This window comes from Vespa crabro, chromosome 1 (assembly GCF_910589235.1).
Source record: "Vespa crabro chromosome 1, iyVesCrab1.2, whole genome shotgun sequence".
Classification (NCBI taxonomy): Eukaryota; Metazoa; Arthropoda; class Insecta; order Hymenoptera; family Vespidae; genus Vespa; species Vespa crabro.
This window is the reverse complement of record NC_060955.1, coordinates 7,288,194-7,311,363: the sequence shown is the minus strand read 5'-3', so window position 1 is coordinate 7,311,363 and position 23,170 is coordinate 7,288,194. Positions and strand designations below refer to the sequence as shown.

General features: G+C 34.5%; 1 protein-coding gene across 6 annotated transcripts in view; it reads right to left on the bottom strand.

The window, feature by feature from the left end:
- LOC124431807 overlaps positions 1–23,170 on the bottom strand; it is a 404,139-nt gene that overhangs the window by 119,994 nt on the left and 260,975 nt on the right. The window contains exon 1 of one of the 6 annotated variants that reach the window (XM_046980144.1): positions 8,867–9,996. The exons of 4 other annotated variants lie outside the window; for them this stretch is intronic. The gene's annotated coding sequence lies outside the window, so the exon portion shown is untranslated. Of the gene's footprint in view, positions 1–8,866; positions 9,997–23,170 lie in introns of those variants that run through there. One more of the 6 variants, XM_046980127.1, reaches the window with a different exon arrangement.

Here is a 23,170-nt window from a genome sequence, read left to right as displayed (position 1 = left end):
TCCTTTATACAATTCACTCTCTCTCTTTCTCTCTCTCTTCTTTCAGTTCTATTTTAAATCCTTAAATTTGAACAGATAAGAGATGTGGTAAAAAAAAGAAAAAAGAAAGAGAAATATATGTATGTATATATATATATATATATATATATATATATATATATATACACACACACACACACACACACACACACACACACACACACACACACACACACACACACACACATATATATATATATATATATATATATATATATATATATATAGAGAGAGAGAGAGAGAGAGAGAGAGAGAGAGAGAGAGAGAGAGAGAGAGACGATGACGACGACGACGACGACGACGACGACGATTTAAATGTAATTCGTTTTTCATCCAGGAGATTTTGAAAGAAATTTGCACGTCGACGATGCGGATTTCTTCTCCTCGCGTAAGATTAAATTCAGGTTCACTGTCCGGAAAAAATTTGTAGAACTAGACACGCTTATGAGCTACATTATATCCCGAGAGCCGATTCGTTCGAGAGATGACGACAACGACGACAACTACAACGACGAGGACGACGAGGACGATGAGGAAGGAAGGACGAGGACAGGGTGAACTTTGTCGTAGTTGGTTATCGTTTAGCGGAGAGAGACCTCGGTTAAATAAAATGACTCAGCGTATTAAGGTATGTGTCGTGGCGAAGGTAGTTCGAAATTTAAAGCGACGTTTGCTAAAACTATTAATCGATAACTCGAACAAACTCGCGATAGTTGAAAAACTTGTTTAACGCTTCCATCTTTCTATCTCATTCTCTTCTAAATCGTTCTTGAAAGAATGAAAGAAAAGAAAGAGAGAGAGCGATGGGGGAGGGAGGGAAGGAGAGAGAGGGAGAGAGAGAGAGAGAGAGAGAGAGAAAGAGGGAGATAGAAAGAAAGAAAAGGAGATAGAGAGATAGAGAGAAAAGAAAAAGAAAAAAAAAGTCGTATCGATTTTTAATTAAATAAATCAGCGCTTTTCCGAGAAAACCCTATATCCCTCTTTGTCTTTCTTTAACTTAGAACGCTCAGTAAATTTTGTACTAGAAAGCTGCTCTGCTCTGCTGCTGCTTCTTCTTCTTCGGTATACCCATATAAATCTCTCTCTTCTCTCTCTCTCTCTCTCTCTCTCTCTCTCTCTCTCTCTCTCTCTCTCTCTCTCTCTCTCTCTCTCTACCTCTTCGCAAGAGAAAAAGAGAGAGAGAGAGGACAGAGAATTTTCTAGAAGAGGAAGAGGCGTGCCGAGTGCATCGATCGATCGTTTCGAAGCGAGTCAAAGGAAAACTTTTCTCGCGAAAAATCGTAGCGGAACGTTAATATCGCGCGGTATCGACGGAAACTTTCCTCGGCTTCCCCCCGCTCTCTCTCTTACTCTTTCTCTTCTCTCTCTCTCTCTCTCTTTCTCTTCTCGAAAAATTATTTCCGAGAAAGCATGCGTGCGCGCGCACGTATGTATTATTCTTTTTCCATTTTTCGAAAGAAGACGTAGGAAGAAGATCCTCAGAGAAAATTTCACTCGGTTATTCTTTTTTCTTCTTCTTCTTTTTTTTCCTTCTTTTTTTTTTCTTTTCCTTTTTCCATTTCATATTTCGCTCAAATTCCATCCGGATAGTTTAAGAGAACTTTTTCATTTTTACATCCGAACGGTCTCTCTATCCCTCTCTTTCTCTTGTTACACAAATACGATATTTCAATATATTTTTTTAAAGTGAGCTCGAATCGAGCAAAATAAGAAGAGAGCAAGCAAGCAAGCAAGCATTAGTCGATCAAGTCGTTGAAGCATCCTCGAAATATTTTCAAAAGCTCCGCGTCTCGATCGAAAATCGTGTGGGTACTACAATAGCAGCAGCAGCAGGAGCATCGACGAGGGGGATCTATCTTTTGACAAAATCGCTTTTCTTTTTGAATATATAATCAAAAAAAAAATATAATATTAGGAGAATGTTAGAGAAGCTTTTCTAAATAATAAAAAAGAATGAAGAAAAAAAAAAGAAAAAAAAAAAAGAAAAAAAAAAGAAAAAGAAAATAAAATAAAAAGAACAAAAGAAGAGTAACAAAAAAGGAATAAATTAAATTAAATGCACGTAATGGCACGGAATGAATTTAGTTATCTACGTTATCTAAGCGAAAAGCTTGCTTTTTGGTTCACCGATCTCAACAAATTTTCGGTTAGTTAGGTTGGTCTCTCTCGGTCGGTCGGTTGATTCGCACCATAAAGCTTTTGCGAAACAAGTTTGAAGCTAACCGTACTGAGAACATTTATCTTCTCCTAGGAAAATTATTATATTTTGATTTTACGTTCATTTCATAAAGAGATCATCGACTATAGTTTCTTCTTGTTTGCTAAGGTAAACCCTCAAATCCGAACTTTCTCGCGAATTTTACAAACGTAACAACACACCAACGGAGAAAGTTCTTCGAAACTTTTTCTTCTTTCCTCAACATCCAAATTTGGTTATACGATAGTTAATAATATAAAAATTTAACATTTGATTTTAAATAATAAATTTGATTCTTTGATATTATTAAATAATAACAATAATAATAATAACAATAATAATAATAATAATAATAATAATAACATATAAACAAACATAATTATTACTCTACTAAAAATGAATAGAAATATTTCGAAGAGAGAAAGAGAAAGAGAGAAGGAGAAAAAGAGAGAGAGAGAGAGAGAGAGAGAGAGAGAGAGAGAGAGAATAAATTTTATTAGAAAACCATTAGAAATCACTTCACTTATTCGTTCGGTAATCACTTTGGGGAGGAAAAGAAAAAAGAACAAAAAGAAAAGACAAACAAAAAACAAAAGGGACGACAAAAAATTACGAAAAAATTATTATAAATCACTTTCAATTAGTATCGTTGAAAAGATCGATAGTAGATATAGCTATATATAATTTGTCTCGTTATCTCCAGACAATCTTCTCATTTCGTAGAAAGCAATTTGGTATAACGGTAATCAGCGTTCCCATCCTTCATGGTAATATTCTCTCTCTCTCTCTCTCTCTCTCTCTCTCTTTCCCTGTCGGCAATAGAAAAGTATCATGGCAGGAAGAGGAAATATATCGCTATCACGTCGGCATCGCGTACTAACACTCGTATCATTATCGTCGGCTTTACGATAGGCTTTCCTTCCGTGCACGACCGCATTGAGAACAATATCTAATTCCGGCGTCGTTGGCAGAAACCTACCGCTCTTGGCACGTTGTCGCTCTTCTAGGTATACCCCTTCCTTCTCCAAACGAACCCCTACCTTATACATAGGACACACATACGACGTCGTCGTCGTCGTCGTCGTCGTCGTTGTCGTCGTTGTCGTCATCGTCAAGCGATTAGATCAAGCTTCATACGATAAAGCATGTAGTAATGTTAGAATAAAATTTAACGCCAATTTTTATCTATAATTATTTGTAAAATATTCGTAGTAACAATTATTAGATGAATTAAATATAAAATAGATAATATATATATATATATATATATATATATATATATATATATATATAAATATTAGATTGTACAAAAAGTCCGTGCCGATTTTGTCATTACATTATCTATCACAAATTGACACGAATTTTCCGGACAATCCAATAAATAATATATATATATATAATAAGAAATATATATATATATTTTTATTTATATTTTGTAAATTTGTAATTTAATAAATAAAATTTTGTAAATATAAATATATATATATATATTTTTTCTTTTTTATAATAATATATGAAATATTAATATCATATAAATTTATATTCATATAGACACGTATATCATCGTAGCTTCAGACAATTAGATCAAACTTCAAACAGTGATACGCGATAAGACACATAACGTTAGAATGAAATTTAATCAAAAACTATTTGCGAAAACGTAATAACAATTATTTGATGAATTAAATATGAAACAACACTGAAAAGGGTAAAAAAAATATAAATATAAATTTAAACTATCATACATACTATAGAAATGTATGTAGAAATTAAAATAAAAAAAGAAAAAAGAAAAAAGAAAAGAAAAAAGATATTTTAAAGTTTGTTCATTTTTCGAATGAAAAAGTTTATAAATTGTAATTCTGCAAATTATTCTCGACTCGATGAAGTCGTCGTCCTGTCTTCTTCCTTTATCGCATTTTTCTTTATTAATCAATCCAAACTTTCTGATCGAATAAAACATAAAAAAAAAGAAAAAAGAAAAAGAAAGAAAAAAAAGTAAAAGAAAAAAAAACGTTGATTACATTTCTTTTTACATTAGAATTTCTTTACAATAATAGTCTATTATGGAAGAAATATCTACTTTTTTCTTTTCCTTCTCTCTGTCTTTCTTTCTTTTTCTTCTCGAGTTTTTTTCTTTTTTCTTTTTTTTTTTTTTTCAAAAGAATCCTAGAAATAATTTCAAAACTTCTCGATTATACATAGAGAGACAACGAACGATAACGTCGAGGAGGATGAGACAACGAGCTCTCCTACGTGGTATATGTACGAGTTAGCACCCCCGCCGTTGCTAAAAGACCGAAATAAAGTTGTGTCGCGAACGAGAGAGAAAGAGAAAGAGAGAGATAGAGAGAGACCGACAGAGATGTTTCCCCTTTCTCTATCTTGCAGCTCGGTGTCTTGAATTTCGAGCACATTCTATTCTCCCTTGCTCTGACTCTCTCTCTCTCTCTCTCTCTCTCTTTCTCATTCTCCCTTTCTCTCTCTCTCTCTCTCTCTCTCTCTCCCTGTCTGCTTATCTGTCTGTCTTTCTCATTCACCAACATGCCATAACTTTCTAATAACTGTCAGTGGCAGTCGTGGCGCTTGTACAGAACCGAAGACCGGGATTTCCACGAGATGGTCGCGAGATTAATTCGAATTTCATCGTCGTCGTCGTCGTCGTCGTCGTCGTCGTTGTCGTCGTAGTCATCGTCTTCGTTGTAGTCTTCAAGTCACACGCATTTTCCATGGCTTCTACTTTTCTCTTGCCGCTTTGGTGGAAAGCGAGCGAGTTTCTCTCGTTTCTCTCCTCGTAGGCGACACTCAGAACTTGCTGAGATATAAACCGAGACGATGTAATGACAAAATACGACTAAACTTTCCTACTTTTCCTTCTAGAAACGAAGGCCGATAAAAGGAATAGTGGAAAACGAGAGAGAGAGAGAGAGAGAGAGAGAGAGAGAGAGAGAGAGAGAGAGAGAGAGAGAGAGATGCAATTCGTTCCTTTTTCTTAGATTTATTAGTACATCTCCGTTAAGAGCAGAACATTCCATGTATGCGAAATGCATTTCTAGCATCAACGATGGGGGTTATTCTTTTTTAATCTTACTTGCATCCTACCTCTATGAACTTTGAAAAGCATAACGTCGAGATACTTTCCTAATCCCTCCTTTTCTCCCTTTTCCTATTGTCAAGATTTTCTTCTCTGTTTCATTCTTGCAAGATATGCAAACTTTTCTTTTTGTTTGTTTGTTTTCTTTGGTTTTTTTTCTTTCCAATTATTTTTATCTTATATTTTATTTCTTTCTAATCACGAGCCTGAAAAAGCACAATACTATCGTATAAGTCGAGATTTTTACGGCATTAAATAAAAATATTTTCGAATTTTAAACCCATCAGAATATTTCGTAGAACATCAACTATTGCGATGATGGTGACGCTTCTATGTCGTCATATATATATATATATATATATATATATATATATATATATATATCGATATGATCAATTTAGCTTCTTGCATAAAATGAAAATAGTAAAGCAAATGATAGAAGATGATGGCAGATGATATCATCGATATTTTTTATAGCTTCAAAGAATTGCGAAATTCGATCTCCGGGAACTTTCACTTTCGTTAGAAATCAAACCTAAAGAGGGATCAAAAGCGAAAGAGAAAGAGAGAGAGAGAAAGAAAAAGAAGGAGGGAGGTGATGATTTCGACGCTGTTTCTCGTATCGCGTTACGCGAGCTTCCGCTTGGAGGATTGTATTCTACCTCCTCTTAATCTCCGCGAGGAACTTCAATTTATTTGCTTTGCAAGTTTTTTCTTTTCCACCTTTCGCTGCTGCAATCTCTCTCTTTCTCTCCCTTTTTTTCATTCTCCATTTCATTCTTTCTTTCTTTCATAGCATCCCGTTCGGTATCCGCCGCGGAATTGGATCCGTAACGTCGAGATATCGCATTACGTTTACCCGCAAGAAAAAAGATCGCTCTCTGAAGCCACTATTCTCCCTTCTCTTTCTCTTTATTGGGAGGTAACAGGACGTTTTTTCTAACGTTACGTTATGTTTATATATACGAAAAATTTGTTTGTTAATATTATTAAAACGTTTAATCCTATCATGGGGGGGAATGGGTTACGGTAGCGATAACGATGTCGATGACGACACGACGCCAAGAAATTTAATAAAAACAACATAATTAGAGTATATATATACAGGGTGGCTACTGAAAAAGGCTTGAAGGATTTAAAAAAGTCCAAAACATGTTCGTTTTCTTTCTTATTTTAAATCTTTTTTCTTTTCTTTTCTTTTTTTCTTTTTGTAGGTTTTATAGAGCATCCCTTGAAGATTAAAATATCTGCATGTAATGCCCAGCAATAACTAATAAAATAGCAATAACTAAAATAGTAGCTACCCTGTATATAAATTTTTCAATACTATCATCGTTACTACGATGATATCAAAATCATACCACCCCATCCCTCTGTCCCTTCCTCTCCCATTATCCACCGAGTAAGATAAATTCATTAAATATGATTATAATACATCTCGATTTATTTATCTTTCGTATAGATAATATTTCGAAATAATATCTATATCGTGTTAAGTAACAAAATGAATTTCAAGTTGGCACTGTGGACGACCAATAAGTCCATATAATATTAGCACATCGTTCAACATTGTGTTAATAAAAGAATAATTAATAAACGACGAACGTCGAATATCAATAATAATAAATAACACAAGGACGAATTCAACTTCTTCTCGAGAATCAAAAAGAATGAAAACGTAGATCTTATTCATCATCGAATAAAACGAAAGAAAAGGGAAGGAAGTTTTTAATAGAAGGAGGAACAAAGTGACCGATCATCCTTATTCCTCCTCCCATCACGTCACCTCACCCCTGGCCAAGCGCTACCGCTTTTGTCGCTAGTTAGTCCGGCTTTTTCAAAGAAAATTTCAAAGTCCATTTGAAAGTTCAAGATAATGATAGTACGTTTAATAATACAAAGTTGTTCGTTGTTCCCTTTCAAGAAGAATAAGTTACTTCGTCGTCTGTAATACGTCGAGGGAGGCTCACTCTTCATGAAATTCGTTGTCGAACATTTCTTTAAAAAAATAAATAGAATCGATTATTTATAAAGAGAACAAAGAGAAGGATTCGTGAATGGTGTATCACTTTTCTTTCTTTCTTTCTTTTTTTTTTCAAACTAAAGTAACGCAAAGTAATTATATCTTATAGGATATATTATAGATACCAATATTTTTGAACTCGGTAAAAAGAGAAAGAAAAATTAAGAAGAAAAAAAAAAGAAAGAAGGGCACTTTCTATATTATTCGGAGAATGGGGGAGAAAAAAAACAAAGAAAAGACGATTCTCTTTCTCTTAGTGACGGAACAGGAGGCACCAGCATAAACCCAGAAACGAGATCGTCGAAAGTCGACCCTTGAAATGAGTTCTGACCACGAAGACCACCGATTCCTTCCTTTCCTTCTCGGTCACACCCGTTCAGATTTCAAAGCGTAAAGGTCAAAATACTTTACGAAGTACGAATATGCCTCTTTTCCTTGTATTTTCTCTTTCTATTTATCTTATTCTATCTTACAATAAAACGAAATATTTTTATCACTAAATATACTTCGCCGCGAACATTCGGCCCAATTGAAATTTCACTAATCGAAATGAGACTTTCCTTTAAAAATTTGACCAACTTTCAAATGTGTTACACACTTGATCGTTAAACGATGGCCTACGGGAGAATAATGATAAAACAAAATAAAAAAAAAGAAAGAAAAAAGAAAACTGAAAAGAATGGCATCATCGACTGTTTCAGAAAAAAAAACGAGGTAGATCGATAGAGAGAAAGAAACAGAAAGAGAGCGAGAATGAGAGTAAGAGAGAGAGAGAGAGAGAGAGAGAGAGAGAAAGAGAGAAAGAGAGAGAGAGAGAGAAAAGAAAAGAGAGAAAGAAACGCTTTCACGCTTAAAAGCACAAAAGTCGCTCTCCCGTTATGAACTATTTTTTTCGCTTATGCGGAAAAAAACGACGAGGGTAAAAAAAAGAAAAGGAAAGGGAGGAAAAAAAAGGAACTTATAGCGAAATGTGTTGATGAGAGACGGAGAAAGAAGGAGAAAAAGATAGAGAGAAAAGAAAAGAGGTCACGTGCGAGAAGTTGAAAGCGCGTGGCCGGCGTATATCCTTACGCCGAAGCGAAGCGGAGCGCATTACGCGCTTTGAACACAGTGTGTATATGTGTGTGTGTATGTGTGTTCATTCCGTTCCGCGCGCGTCTCCGTTGATTTCGCCCACACTTCGAAAAGTTAAATTTCCGGTAAAATGAGCTTTCAAGTTCGACTATATGGCCTATTTCCCGCAATTGCAATTACTACTACGTTAACACCCATTTTCAGATATAATCAAGGAGAACATACGTAATACATGCATACACATTTATCCTTATACATGTTATTACACATAATATTTCATGTAACGACACTTGCGCAATTTCCTTGTCTTTTTGCCTTTCGATATGAAGGGATAGAAAAAAGAAAAAAATAAAAAAAATTTTTTTTTCTTTTAAATCCACAAGAACATAAACGAGGAAGGAAGATATAATGTATATCGAAATTTTTCTAGCATACATACCTTCAAATTTCGAGCGAAGATATGTGCGTTGTCTGTATGCGCTAGTTAACAACAACTACGACGACGAGCGCTCATATTTCTCGCCGATTCTAAGAGACACGAATTTTTTTCCCACCAATGAAAACTTTTTTTTTGTTTCTTCCTTTCACGAAACAATTTCCGTTACACACGCGTACAACGTACTCTTTTAAAAAGTCATTACCAAATAACGAAAATTTAAATGACGTAAAAAACAACATAAAATCCTTTTTTTCGTTTCTCGTAGATTTCTCTTTCGTACGCGAGGATATGCTTCGTTTCTTCCGAAGTATCATAAGATGCACGGATCTAAGAATATCACTTGTCCTTTGTTCTTCCGAAGATCCTGCTGTCGAAGATGATGATGATGATGATGATGATGATGATGATAATAATAATGATGATAATGATGATGATGATGATCGTCGCTTTTGCGATGTGAAAAGCTTCGTCGGGAGAGACGACGACTTTTCTTACACTATCCTACGCCATCTCCATCCATTCACTTCGTTTCGAGGATTTTCATCAAAATTTTCCCGCTTTATTTCTTATCGTTCGAACATGTATCACAAGTTTCACTTTGTAATCACTACGAAAAACAAAACTCTTCTTTCGCGTATAATTCTCACTTCTTTGCACTATCCTCGCAAGGAAAAAAAAGAAAAGCAAAAGGAAAAGAAAGGAAAAGAAAAGAAAAGAAAAAAAAGAAAAGAAAGAAAAAGAAAGAAAAAGAAAATCAATAGAAAAAATAATAAAGAGAAAGAAAAAATACGATCGAAATATCGGAACAAAATAGAAATATTAAATCCTAGGAAGGTGTATAATCTTGTTTCACTTTTCTCCTTCTTCTTCTTTCTCTTCTTCTTCACGAGTGTATTACACTAATTCGTACTTTTGTTCGTGGATGATACACGCGCGTATAGTATATAACGAATATAATTCGCAGCTCGAGAAGAACGACACTTACTGTACGGTGGCGCGCAGCACACTGTTGCTCTGAGTGAGGGTTCGCTGGCACCGAGTCGGCCGGTCTACCCCCACTACGGACGCAAACGTCACGTTGCCAGCTATCCCCACCACTAGGATTCGCGACGGCGGAGAAACGTCGGCGGTGAGTCTTTCTTTCTTTCTTTCTCTCTTTCTCTCCCTCCCTCTTTCTCTCTCTCTCTCTCTCTCTCAACATACTCGCGCGCATAGGACACGCATACAAATTCTGTCCGTCTCTCTTGCATTCTTTTTGCTACGTGCAATACTCGAGTAGAGGGGTGCAAGAAGAAGGGTCGTAGGAACGTTTCTACGTTCTTTATACGCTGAGGGTCACCCGAAGCGATCGCGTCGGCTGATGGAAAGGGAAAGGAAAAAAAAAGAGAGAGAGAAAAAAAGGGAGAAGGAGAGAGTTAGAGAGAAAGAGAGATAAACAGAGAGAAATTTTCACTCGTGAAAAACCGACTTTCGTCTTGGCAATGGTCCTGCACAGTGCTGCACCCTCGTGACGAGAAACACCCGTTCGGAGTTTGCGCTAGTCGAAGGGATGAACACCCTCGATCTTAAGCTACGAGTTGAAGAACAATTATTATATAAGTTCGGTTGCGATAATTTTCTAATATTTCTTAATATTAAAAATCGTTAAAGTAATACGAATGAAAGATCTTGAATGATCGAAGATAAATGTCGTTAATACGAATTAATGGAGTAATTAATTGATCATCTATCGGAAAGACGTGGGGCGTTGCGACACCTCGCTGTACATCGCGTTATTAGAATTTCTCGGATAACATAGACGTAATCGTCATCGTTTTGCTATTCCTTTATTGATTGAACGTATTAAAGTGATCTTGTCTATTTGCGGTATTTACGAAACTACGATAAATGAAGATCGTTTGCCTTACATCAATAACAATTGATAAAGATAATATCGACCTTTTTCATTCCTATTTTTAAACATCGATTTTACCTATTTTATTTTCTTGGAACAAATCGAGGATAAAATTGAACAACCGTTCGTATAAAAATAACCGATACATTCATATTCTTTCTTCGTACGAAAATTTTACGTAAGAGATGTTTTCGCGTTATTTGGAGCGCGACATCAAATTTGGTGAAGTATACATACGCTCGTGTCAGTTTGAATCGCGTCGGGACGTCATATACTCGTAGTACGAGCTAAAACCATAAAGATATTCGCTTCGGTAAAATATTATATAGAAATGGTCGAATATTGCATAAGAACGATTTCATAAATAAACGAAACGTTTAGGATTATGTGTATATAATGAAAGTTGGACTTTAGGTAAAGGTTTACGAAGCGTGTTCGTATACTTCGTAAATCAAAGTATGTATGTTCATATATATATACATAAATAGATAAATAGATATATACGACGGAACGTTTCCGGAATAAGTGATTACTTACTTTGAGCAAATTTATTGGAAAAATGAAACAAAAACGTATGCGTATCGGTTTCGCAATGATATTGGACGACTATATTAATTATGATATCTCTATCGATAATGACGATAATCGAAAATAAACTCATTTATAATTTCTATCGATAGAAAAAAAATCTATACTTTTATTTAGTTAAAAAAAAATTCCGCTTTTCTCATTGATTGTACATACGTATATATCTAAACGATAGGTTAAATTGTTCCTTGGTATGAAATATTGTAAAAAAGAAAAAAAAAAAGGAAGCAGAGAAGAGATAGAGTTTTCCGAAGCAACCCAAATAAATACAAAAAAAAGCGGATTCTATTGACTGTATAATTTGCGTTCCCAATTGTTAGGCGATTATTTTAAAAGAAGTTTCGCGTAATCAAAGAAAAAAACTATTTTATGAAAAGTGGGTCGAACGATGGCGAGAGTGCAACGAACTTCGTATACTCGCTATTTGCACGGCGTTCAAGATTCTTCCTGGCTAGTAGTTTTCTTTTTAAGATCAAAAGGAAGAACGTCGAGTGGAATTCCAATGTGCGAGAGAACGATCTTTGAACAAGACAGGCAGCCTGTTAATTATTCTGAATGTTGAAATGCAAGTTGAACTATGTTTTGGCATGTATGTATGCGTTATATATGGAAATACGTTTATATATATATATACTATATAGTATATACTTAGTAAATACATATCGAAGCACACGTGCACTCATCTAAATCCAACGGCTAATTACGCGCTCGTTTAGCGAGAGACAAAAATTCGCTTGGTGGCGCGTTTCCTTCGCTTGGTGCGATTTTCCTTCTATCGCACGTCGTCGGCCGCTTAACGACCAAAGTTGCGATACGTCGCGTTTCTCTTGGGCATTTTAATGGATGAGCAAACCGTCGCATCGACTTTTCCAAGGCAACGACTGTTCCAAACTTTTCCTTCCTTCCTTCCTTCCTTCCTTCCTTCCTTCCTTCCTTCCTTCCTTCCTTCCTTTCTTTCTTTCTTTCTTTCTTCCTTCCTTCCTACTAATTAGTCGTTCAACGAGGTACCTACTACCGGTTGGTCTGGATTTTCATGAAGACCGATCGATTTCCATTTTTTCTCACCGAAATATTTTCTTCTTTCTATCTCCGATGGTAGAACGAAACTAACAAAGTCGAAGACTCGATATTTCAACTTATGCCAAGATATATATTTCTCGCGATACAACGAGAATAACAATGTAGTTCTTTTGCTAGGAAATACAGAGATAGAAGAATATAGAAATTGTGAAAGATTTAATAGTTGTTCCGGAACGACGGACAGTCGTCATGTTACCGTCGAAAGAACTTGCTCCTGGCAACGATATTCCCTGATGTTCGCCTACCTATCTATCTACCTACCTACCTACCTACCTACCTACCTACCTACCTACCTACTCGTCTATCTTCTCGCCGGACAAGATTTTTCTCCGTCCATCCGTCCGTTCGTTCGTCCGTCCATCCGTGGATAACCGCCTCTTCCTTCGGCTTGTCTTTCTTCTTTGAATTGCGCGCATTAAACTCGTTCGCGTTAATACGCGCGGTAATCCTTTCCTCTTGACGACGAACAAAAAAAGAAATGGAGAGCTTCTGTATATGTTTTTCTAAACGATACGACAGAGCCGAGAGATAAACTATGGTATGCCGACGGGAAAACATTCTGTCTTCTTTTGATTTATCATTACTTTCAATATTTTATTTTTCAAACAGCCAACCCTTTTATATTCGCCGTCTTCGGCGAAATAAGATAATGAATTTTCTTCGTTCGATTTTTTATCGGAAAAGAATTTTATTTATTATCAATGAAAGATTCGTTCTTTCAACTTTATTGCCCCTTTCCCCCTTATCTCTCATGCAACATGGAAACTTAATTAAAAGAAAGTAGTAACAAAACATTCGTTTACTTATCGTAAAGGAAAACAAACTTTTCCGTAAACTTTTTCTTCTTTTTCTTTTTTTTTCTCTCTTTTTTTTCCCTTTCTTTCTTTCTTTCTTTCTTTCGAACGTTTACGATACATCGAGTTTCTATAATTAGTGCGTTCGAACATTCACCAACTCGTCGAGGCGGTTTGCGATCGACTAATTACGTAGCGATACCTTTAATTACACGATAAATATCTTTTTCGTTGACAACGTAAAAAAGAAATGACAATAGTATAAAATATATCCCCCAGCATATTCTCTCATGCCCGGCTGTTTTGTAACACATGTTGTAGTATATAAATTATCAACGAATACCCAAAGTTTAATTACTTCTCGCAGAGCAATTCATTATTCTCATTGGCGATCTATCCTACCGCAATGATCGCATGAAACACGTTCTCGATAATTTGTACAAATCGATGATTTCCAGTTTCGATGATATCGATTGAAAAAAAAGGGATTTAGGATTTATTTATCGACTTTTCAATTATTACATTTAAATTATTCAATAAAACAATTGTCGATTGCCTCGTTAAAATGTATATGGATTTATTGAATAATTATTTTCACAACAAAATCGATCGATTTAATTGTGTGTTTACGTTATCGATAATATCAATAATATTCATTAAGAAACTGTGAACGTGATGGCATTGAAACAAAAAAAAAAAAGAAAAAAAAAGAAAAAGAAGTAAAAAAGGGAATTAAAGAAAAGAAAAGAAAAAAAGAAATTTTTTTCCGGTGAACATTTAAGTACGACGGAGTGTACTCGCGATCGAATTGTAATTGACTTACAATTTGCTCTCCCTTGCGTCCAATTCGTCTGCTTAACAGGATCTACGGCAATCTCATTCGTCTTAATTATGTGATCAAGGACGTGCAACCGACAGAAGAGAAAAGAGAAAAAAGAGAGAGAGAGAGAGAGAGAGAGAGAGAGAGAACAGTAAAGACTAACGAGAGTAAAAACGAATGAATCTCGGTCACACTGTTGTTTACGTAAAGTTTGAAAGTGTTAGTTCTGTATTTCTCGACGGTCTTCTCTATTCCAAACTAATTTCAAACTAATTACATTCCAATCAAGATATCAATTATTCATCAAACTCACCAGCAGAAACTATTATAAATACATATACAAATACGTATATATACATATACATATACATATATGTATATGCGTATGCAAGAGCTTATGAGAATTTATACGAGTTACGAAATATGAGTTATATTGAATATTTTATATGTTTAAAATAACATTTTAAAAGTTAAAACAAATTTTTCTATCCTATTCTTTATCGTTCTTTTTAATAATTTTTTATATGACGATAAACTAAGAGAACCTTCGCGTGCAATGCTTCACGAAAACGCATTGAAAGTCATGGTTTACAGTATATATCTACTGTTTCTCCGATAGACTGCGGTGGATAAAATTAATTAAACGGTAGCAACCACTACCAATTCTCCACCACCATCACCAACGTTACTAACGTTAGAAGCGTCGGCATTAGCTCTCTCCCTTCTCTTTCGAGCTTCGACTTCACTATTCTACTTCATCGATCGATTCTTGTAAGTATGTATTTACCTCGTGGAGCTTTGAGTTTTCATTTGTAGACAACGTTTGTGAAATAGACTCGCCATTTTCTACTTTTGACTTATTATATCTCTCTTTCTTTCTCTCTCTCCCTCTCTCTGTCTCTCTTTCCTTCGCATTCCTACTGTCATTTTTGACATCTTCTTCATATACTTGTTTATATTGATATTTAATACTTAAATAAAATTTAACAGGTCAATTTTGATTTTAATTCAATTATCATTTCGATCTATGTAGTTTAAACTTTTTATCTTAGATTGGTGGCAAAGTAAAATATATGGTACGGATTCAGGTCATTGTTTAATGGTGTTCTGATAGGAATAGAAATGTATATCGTAGGAAGGAGAAAAGTCCATTAGGGAGGGTGGATATCTTTGTCGTAAGTATGTCATGGCGCATGATTATGCTATCGGAATAATAGTCGACTTTGATAACGACTTCCAATGTGTTCGTTTTAAACTACAACGTTCGCTTCGTTCAAAGACAATTTCGTTGGAGAAAATTTAAATTTTTATGAGATTCCTTGATTTCTTTTTCTTTTTTCTTTCCTTTTTTTTCTTTCTTTCTTTCTTTCTTTCTTTTTTCTTGTCATTGGGAAAAGATTAAAAAAGAGCTGCATTTAGTATTTAATATTTTCTTTTTTTATCTTTAGGTTGGATACCAGCGAGATCTATTAGCGAAAGTTAATGCTGGCATATTTTGTCTGTTAATGTTCACTGTAATTGCATCATCGATTATTATTGATGAATTTCACGATGCAATGATCCCAGCTTTTAAACGCTTATTATATCTACTTCAAACGGAGGACCTTTATCAATCTAAAATCGTATTAGAAAAGAGATTTCATTTGTGTTCGTATTAAAAAGCAAATTTTCAAATCAGTCTTCCTTTTATTTAACAACTAATGGAAATAGTGCATTTGAGATTCATAATTAGTCGGTCAATTTATCCTTATGAATATAGCTAATTCACTTTTACAAAAACGACGATCGTTCCTTTTATAGAATTAATAAGCTATTAAGTTATTAATTCGATCACGTTCGTCCCGATTTTTGTTTTTTTATTTATTTTAATCCCAATCCGAAAATTCTATTCTGGAAATATTCATACAATTCATTCGTCAAAATTTCTACCAAAGATCATTGATCGGTGAGGTGCAAAAAAAAAAAAGAAAAAAAAAGTAGAAAAAAGAAAAAATTCGAGATAGCAAAAAAAAAAAGATTTTTGAACGATTGCGAAACGCAAAAGAGAATGCTCGAGGGATGACGAGAATTCGATTTTGTGTTCGATCGCGAGACTATCCGCGAAATTTTCTGTTACATGCCCCGTCGTCGTTTCTCGTAACATTCACGAGCGAATGGCTGTCGCTCGTGAGCATAGAACAGCTCGGCAGCTTTTTTGGAAGCGCTCCAAGTGCACCGACTTTGCCGAAGGGTGGACTCTGAAAAGGTGATGCAGCGAATTTCCAGAGTGTTTGTTAAACATTCACCTCCACTGTCTCGAGCGTCACCTCGGCCAAAGACGTGACGAACTTCATACTGCTTCTTGACTTTCTTCACACGAAGACCTACTTTGAAGGTACGTTTTTCGAGTACAAAATACTATGAAAATTGAGCTGCCCAGATGTTTTTATAAACAAAAGAGCTAAAAGACAAAGAAAACAATTGAAAGAGAAGATAAATTTGAAAATATTTGTAAAGACGTTTAATTACATTTACTTCTTTCATTCTGAAAAAAAAAATAAATTGGACAATATTTGTAAAAACAATTAATTCCATTTGTTTTCTTCTTGTTGAAAAAAGAAAAAACATTTATATATATATATATATATATATATATATATATATATATATATATATAACTGTCATATAATAGTGATTACAAGTATAATAAAAAATACTTTACAGTGTTTTGAATTAATTCACTTGCATCGCTAAATGCAATTGTATGCAATTCCATTAAACAGATTTGTCACACTAAATTCTCGTTTATCAAACCGTGCAATAACAATAAAGATATCTAATCGTCGAGTTTAAAGTTATGTACCTATCTGTGAAAAATTTTCAAAAGAATTTTTCGAGATTCGATTTTAAAATAGTCCCTTCGTTGACAGTATCTCGTCACTTTTTCTTGGAACAAAGACCTCGTTTCGATTAGTTCTGTTTGCAAAGACGATGCGTCATTGTTGAGCAAACATATACTAATCTTTCGACGATTTTTAAACCTCTGATAATTTACCTGATAATCGTCAAAAATGTTTGTGAGATAGGTACTCACATGAGTGTACGGACGTGAATTTTCTTCGTATTGATCACAATAGGAAAATATTTCATAAGAAATGAGTTTACGATGTTGCGACATTATAAATAAACGTGTTTCGATAACAACGCGTTGACATAGAAAGTGTCCAAAGTTCATCCGGTCCCTAAGAAATGTTTTCAATCGATCAATAATACACATCTAAATCTATCGTCTTCTAGCACGAGGCTAAGTTTAATTAATTATCATTCGAAGTTCGAAACATTAGTTTGTTCAAACGAACAAATAATTAATGCAATGCGTACCGTCGAATGTAGACTTTTCTTTAAGAGGCTGAAGCAATTTGAAAGTTTCAAAAATCTAATTTCGACGACTAAATTACTTCTCCGATAAGTTCGACAAGAGGAAAATGAAAAAAATAGGATTCGTTAAATATTTTTCTGCAATGGAGGGTGGGGGGGGAGTGAGGAGGTAGGGTAGGCCATAAAAAGACTGTTTATCGAGTGTCGAATAAATTAATTCGTTGGATCGAAGGGTGAACGTTCGACATTAATGACGCATCGAACATCACAATATACATAAGTACTTGAGTATTTACGCTCGTCGTATCATAAATATTTACGCAGGATATATATATACATAAGCGAGTTAAATGATTTCTGAATAAACCCGAAGTCGTGACAACTGGGTGTCGCGACGTTTAACGACGCGTCAAAGCGACGCAGAAATCACTCTTTCGATCTCTATTCGTAGTTATCTCTTTTTATTTGATTTATTTAACGTTTCGCTGAAACTATAGACATTTTTTTTCTCCTACTGTCAGAAATTTAACGTTTGTAACAGATCGACTCGAAACCGATGTCATGCACGCGCTACTTTTTTGTTCTCCATTTTTTTTTCGTTTTTTTCTTTTTTCTTTTTCTTTTTTCTTTTACGTTTCATACTATCAACCTTGAAAAGTGACCGCCAGGCGGCGGGAGATTATGCTGAAAGACTTTATCGAGAGACAAGATTCCTGACTAAATGGATGTCACGTTTTAGGACGAAAAGAGGATATCATACCTGCCACAAAAAGGGCAAAGATCGAGAGAGCGAGAGAAAAGGGTAGAGGGTGTAGAGAGAGAGAGAGAGAGAGAGAGAGAGAGAGAGAGAGAGAGAAGGAGAAAGTTAGAAGGAAAGTGTCGGCGGTACTCATGGTTAATTTTCAGGCGACTGTGTTCTCCAACACACATTACAACGAACGAGCACGAGCTTTTAAATAAACATGAGAGACATTCTTGAGTTCGGTCTTGCTCTGAGTTACTGTGGAATAGTATAGAAGAGAAAAAGAGATAGAGAGAAAGAGAGAGAGAGAGAGAGAGAGAGAGAGAGAGAGAGAGAGACGGGGAGAGAGAACGATAGAACGAGTTTCACGATGCGATCGTGTACTTACGATAACTCCTTAGATAAGATAAAAGTGGCCGACGGAGGTGCCAGAAATCGTCCTGTTATGTTCCCAGAAAATACACTTGGAAATGTACTTAACTTGTATTGTAATCAATGTCGTCTCGTCTCATTATTTAAAGATAATAAATTACTTTTAATCTCAACTTTTGATTTCAATGCAAAAGTTAATGGTCTTAATTGAACTTTGTAGTACGTAACTATAACAAAAGAAAAAAAAATAAAAAAAATAAAAAAGAAAAAAAATGACAATATATAGTCCATCTGTTTCGTCTGGAAAAAGAAAAATAGAAAAAAAAAGAAAAATGCAATTTTCAATACCAACATGAAATTCAATATTCTCCAAATATTATGGACCTGCAGATTCATGAAAAAGTTCACTTTTTATTTCGATCATAAAATTTCAATATTTTCCGTATGATATATAGATAGGTACATATTAAATTATGAAATATGTTATAGTTGGTATAAATAAGTATGCATTTTCCGTTTTTAAAAACAATAAAACAATTCGTGCACGTAAGCGCATGATCTTCAATAATATCGGGAAATCCAATATTTTCAAAATATTATAGACTCTCTGATTCATGAAAAAGTTCATTTTCTGGTTCCATCACAAAATTTACTATTTTTTAAAGATCGTAAACATAGATAAATACATATTAAGTTATTTATAATAGGTATTAAGTTATGAAAAATAGTGTGGTTAATATATATATATATTTTAGAATATTTACTTTAGCGGATTATATTGTACTTTCGAAAATGAATATTATTTCTTTAAAAATAGGGGATAAATTTACGTTTCATAGAACAGATCGACGTTTCCTCTCGATTCACCCCCTGCGTTCATCGTCGTACAGACGTTCACACACGCGAATGGGAAGCGATGCTTACTGATTTACGATTCGAAAAGAAATTGCGTATACGTAGGTGGACGATGATTTATCGCTCGGGAATAAAATTGCGAATACCTGTGGATGTTGGGGAGATCGTCGCTTTGCCAGGAGTACGAAAGGGGTGGAATAGGAGAGACAAAAAAGAGAGAGAGAGAGAGAGCGAGAGAGAGAGAGAGAGAGAAGGAGGAAAAAAAAACAGAAAAGAAAGAAAGAGCTATAGAAGTGCAAACAGAATCAGACAAAATCCATAGTTGGAATCCTATAGCGTTCTATCGTATTTACATTTGTGTATCTACGGCACAAACGATCGTATGTGTTTGACAAATAATTTCATAATAATACCACAAATATTTAGCGAGTTTGTTACACAGACGGCTATAAAAGTTTTAACTTATTACAAGGACGTTATTTCATTGAAAATAACAACGTTGTGAAAATTATTAACGATTGATGGATAACAATGTATCGAACATTTTTTTTTCTTTTTCCTTTTATTTATTATAATATTTAAAATGTTGGAAATGAATTAACTCTTATACCAATTAAAAAAGAAAGGAGCAATATATGTTGGACAAATACAAACATTTGTTCGTAACATTCATCGATTCGATTCACGAATATCTCGCGCGATTCGCAATTTTGATTATCATTTATTTTCATACATACATACATACATACATACGTTGACCGTTCGTTTGATTGTCGATAAAAAAATTTCTTCATACGATACTACCACGTTTAATTTTATATTTCAAATTTTTTTCTTTTTCTTCTTTTTTTTTTTTATTATATTTTTTTCTTCTTTTTTCTTTTTTTTTTAATTTTCTTTTCATTTCGAAGAGAAACCGTCGAATATCTACATGGAAACGAAATAAAAAGATCCTGTTGGCGGCCATTATGACGCGTTATTTTTTGTTGTTACTATCACAATCAGTAGCAGCGCAGAGTTTATCTCGGTGGGAATCACATTGCGACCTACGATTGTTTTAATTTTTCGGTTAGTTCAGCTGTAGCGGACAACGGAGCAGCGAACTCCACCGACAGTGGTATTCGGCGCGCTCGAGATCAAAACGTTTTGATCGAAACCCTCGAGATATATACACATACACATACGAATATACAAACACACATATATATATATATACAAACGTATATATACATATATAAAAATGAAACGATAACGACCCACGTGATATTCTATAACGAAAAAATCGAGTTCTGCGGAAGGGAGGAAAAAAAAAGAGAGAGAGTGAGAGAGAGACAGTAAAAAATGTCGAAAGGAAGATAAATGAAATTAGATCCTATCTTAATTTGCTCTCTCTCTCTTTCTCTCTCTCTCTCTCTCTCTCTCTTTCTGCTTCTATCCTAAATTTATTTAAAAAAAAAATCTATGCAAAAGATAAAATGCTTTGAAAATGATTGACAATGAGATATCTCAAAGCGACATTTAACTGACAAGTATTACTTGTGATATCTTTGATACAATTTCGTTAAACTCGTTCCCTTCATAGACATTTCATTTTAATTTCGTCAAAGCTTTTGATAATAATTTTTCGTTTGGTCGGCTGCTCGTATATTGTTGTTAATCTCGTCAGAACGACGAGACTCTTCCTTCCTTTTAAATGTACATATATTTACTTATATATATATATATATTTCGAAGAGTGGAACGTGTTTGAAGCTACGATGTGGTACACGGAATTCGAAGAACGCTAACGTCACATTTCTCGTGGATTTGGCGATAAAGTCAAAAAAGTTGGGTGTACACGACGAGAGAAATTATTTCCTATCGAAATATTCTCAGATCCTTTTCGGCTCATCTCTATTTCTCTCTCTCTCGCTCTCTTTCACATATACAGACAGACACAAATACACACATATACATTCTTATGTATCATGAATTTAAGTACTTACTGCAATGGTGAGAAACGAGCGCGTGAAATATTTATATAAAAGAACCTATATACGTACGTAAGAGATGAAAGATTTCCGAGATGTGAATATATATATCTACGTTTCATGGCAAACCTGTAATTCGTCCTGTTGCGTTTTTCAAAATATTTTGTACCTTTCTCTATTTATCACCCTATTCCTCAACAAATCCAACGAGTCGAGATGTATTCGTGAGAAAGTGAAATGACAGTATGAAAGACAACAACATGACTTCTGCGAATAGAAAGTTTGCACAGCTTTGTTAATCGTACACAATTGGATTTGAAGTCCGTCGGGTTTCACTCTCGTGAACTACATTGTGAAAATTGAAACAGAAAAGTTACGTAGAAATGTAACGTATATATATATGTCATTTTTTATCTCGCTATTAATTCGATTATTATAAATATTATAAAATCATATTAAACTAAGTTGATCGGTATAGTTTGTTGACAACGAGGTAAAAAAATATCATAAAAAAAAAAAGAAAAAAAGAAACGAATACTTTGATTGCTCGATTATTCTACAACTATGTATAAAACAAAAGAAAACAAAATATCTAATCGTAATTGTTAAATCTAATGGAATAAAATAAATAAATAAATAAATAAATAAAGATAAAGATTTTTGGAGAAAGAGAAGGAAGTGCAAAAGACGAAAGATCAAATGGATAGTAAACGAAAGAAACCAACGTCGGTTAACGGGCGATTATTATCGTTAAGTTTCTTCTAAGAAAATGGGAAAAGAAAAAACCGAAGAAGAAAGAGTAAACTGACCAGTAACGTCGGGGTTGCGTATGGAGGAAATCTTTGTTCATAGAAATCGACTGGTTTCGTTCACGCTGACAGCAATTAACCCCCTGCGAACATAGTCAAACTTGTAAAAGCATAAATCCATCAGTTTGTCGAGAGATAGAGAGAGAAAGAGAGAGATGAAACCAGATATAAGAGGTATACGAATAAGGCGATGAGCATTCGCAGCGGGAAATTGGTTAGGTCTGGTTAGAAAAGCGAGAACAATATTCTTAAGTTCTGGAAAAGTTACATTATTTTTTTCCGTTAACTTCGTTACGCCTGTCGTTCAAAGATATTAGAGAAAAAAAATTTCAACATTCTAACCTTAAGTTTTTCTTTACCTATCCTCGTTCTGGTTCATTTCAAATAACCTTCATAATCGATTCGCCGCCACGTTCACGCTTCCTATTTGTTGTTATGACGTCTTTCTTCCAAGGTCGATTCCCAATATGTATCCGGAAGAAAATGCAAATCTTTATTAAGACGACCTCGCGTGAGAGGACGTTTTGGGATGAGGAAGAAATTTTCTTTCTTTTTTTTTTCGTAACGCAGCGGGAAACAATTTTTTTTCCTCAGGGATCAGGAAAAGAAAACGTATTCTTTCACTATGAACGCAGTAATATCTTATTCTTGTTTCCTTCTGCGAAAATAACGGAGAATGGGTAAAAGAAAATACAAGAAAAGGAGAAGAACTTTGGGATTGTCTGTGAACTAATCGAGGAATCGCATGACGAGTAGTGCGCTTCCATCTTCGTTTCCTTTTCTAATTCCTTTAATGCGCAATGCATCCATCAAACTGAGAACTATTCATCAAGATATAACCTATTCGATCTTTTCTAATTAGCCTGGATTTAATCTTACACGATATTTCAGATTCATTTTCTATGGAGTTATATAAAAATAAACGGAGGACGAATTCGTCTGATGTAAGACTCGACAGAAGGAAGTCCGATAACGATCGATTTCGATTTGAAAAATCGACCGAGGGAAATTGGTAGATACGAC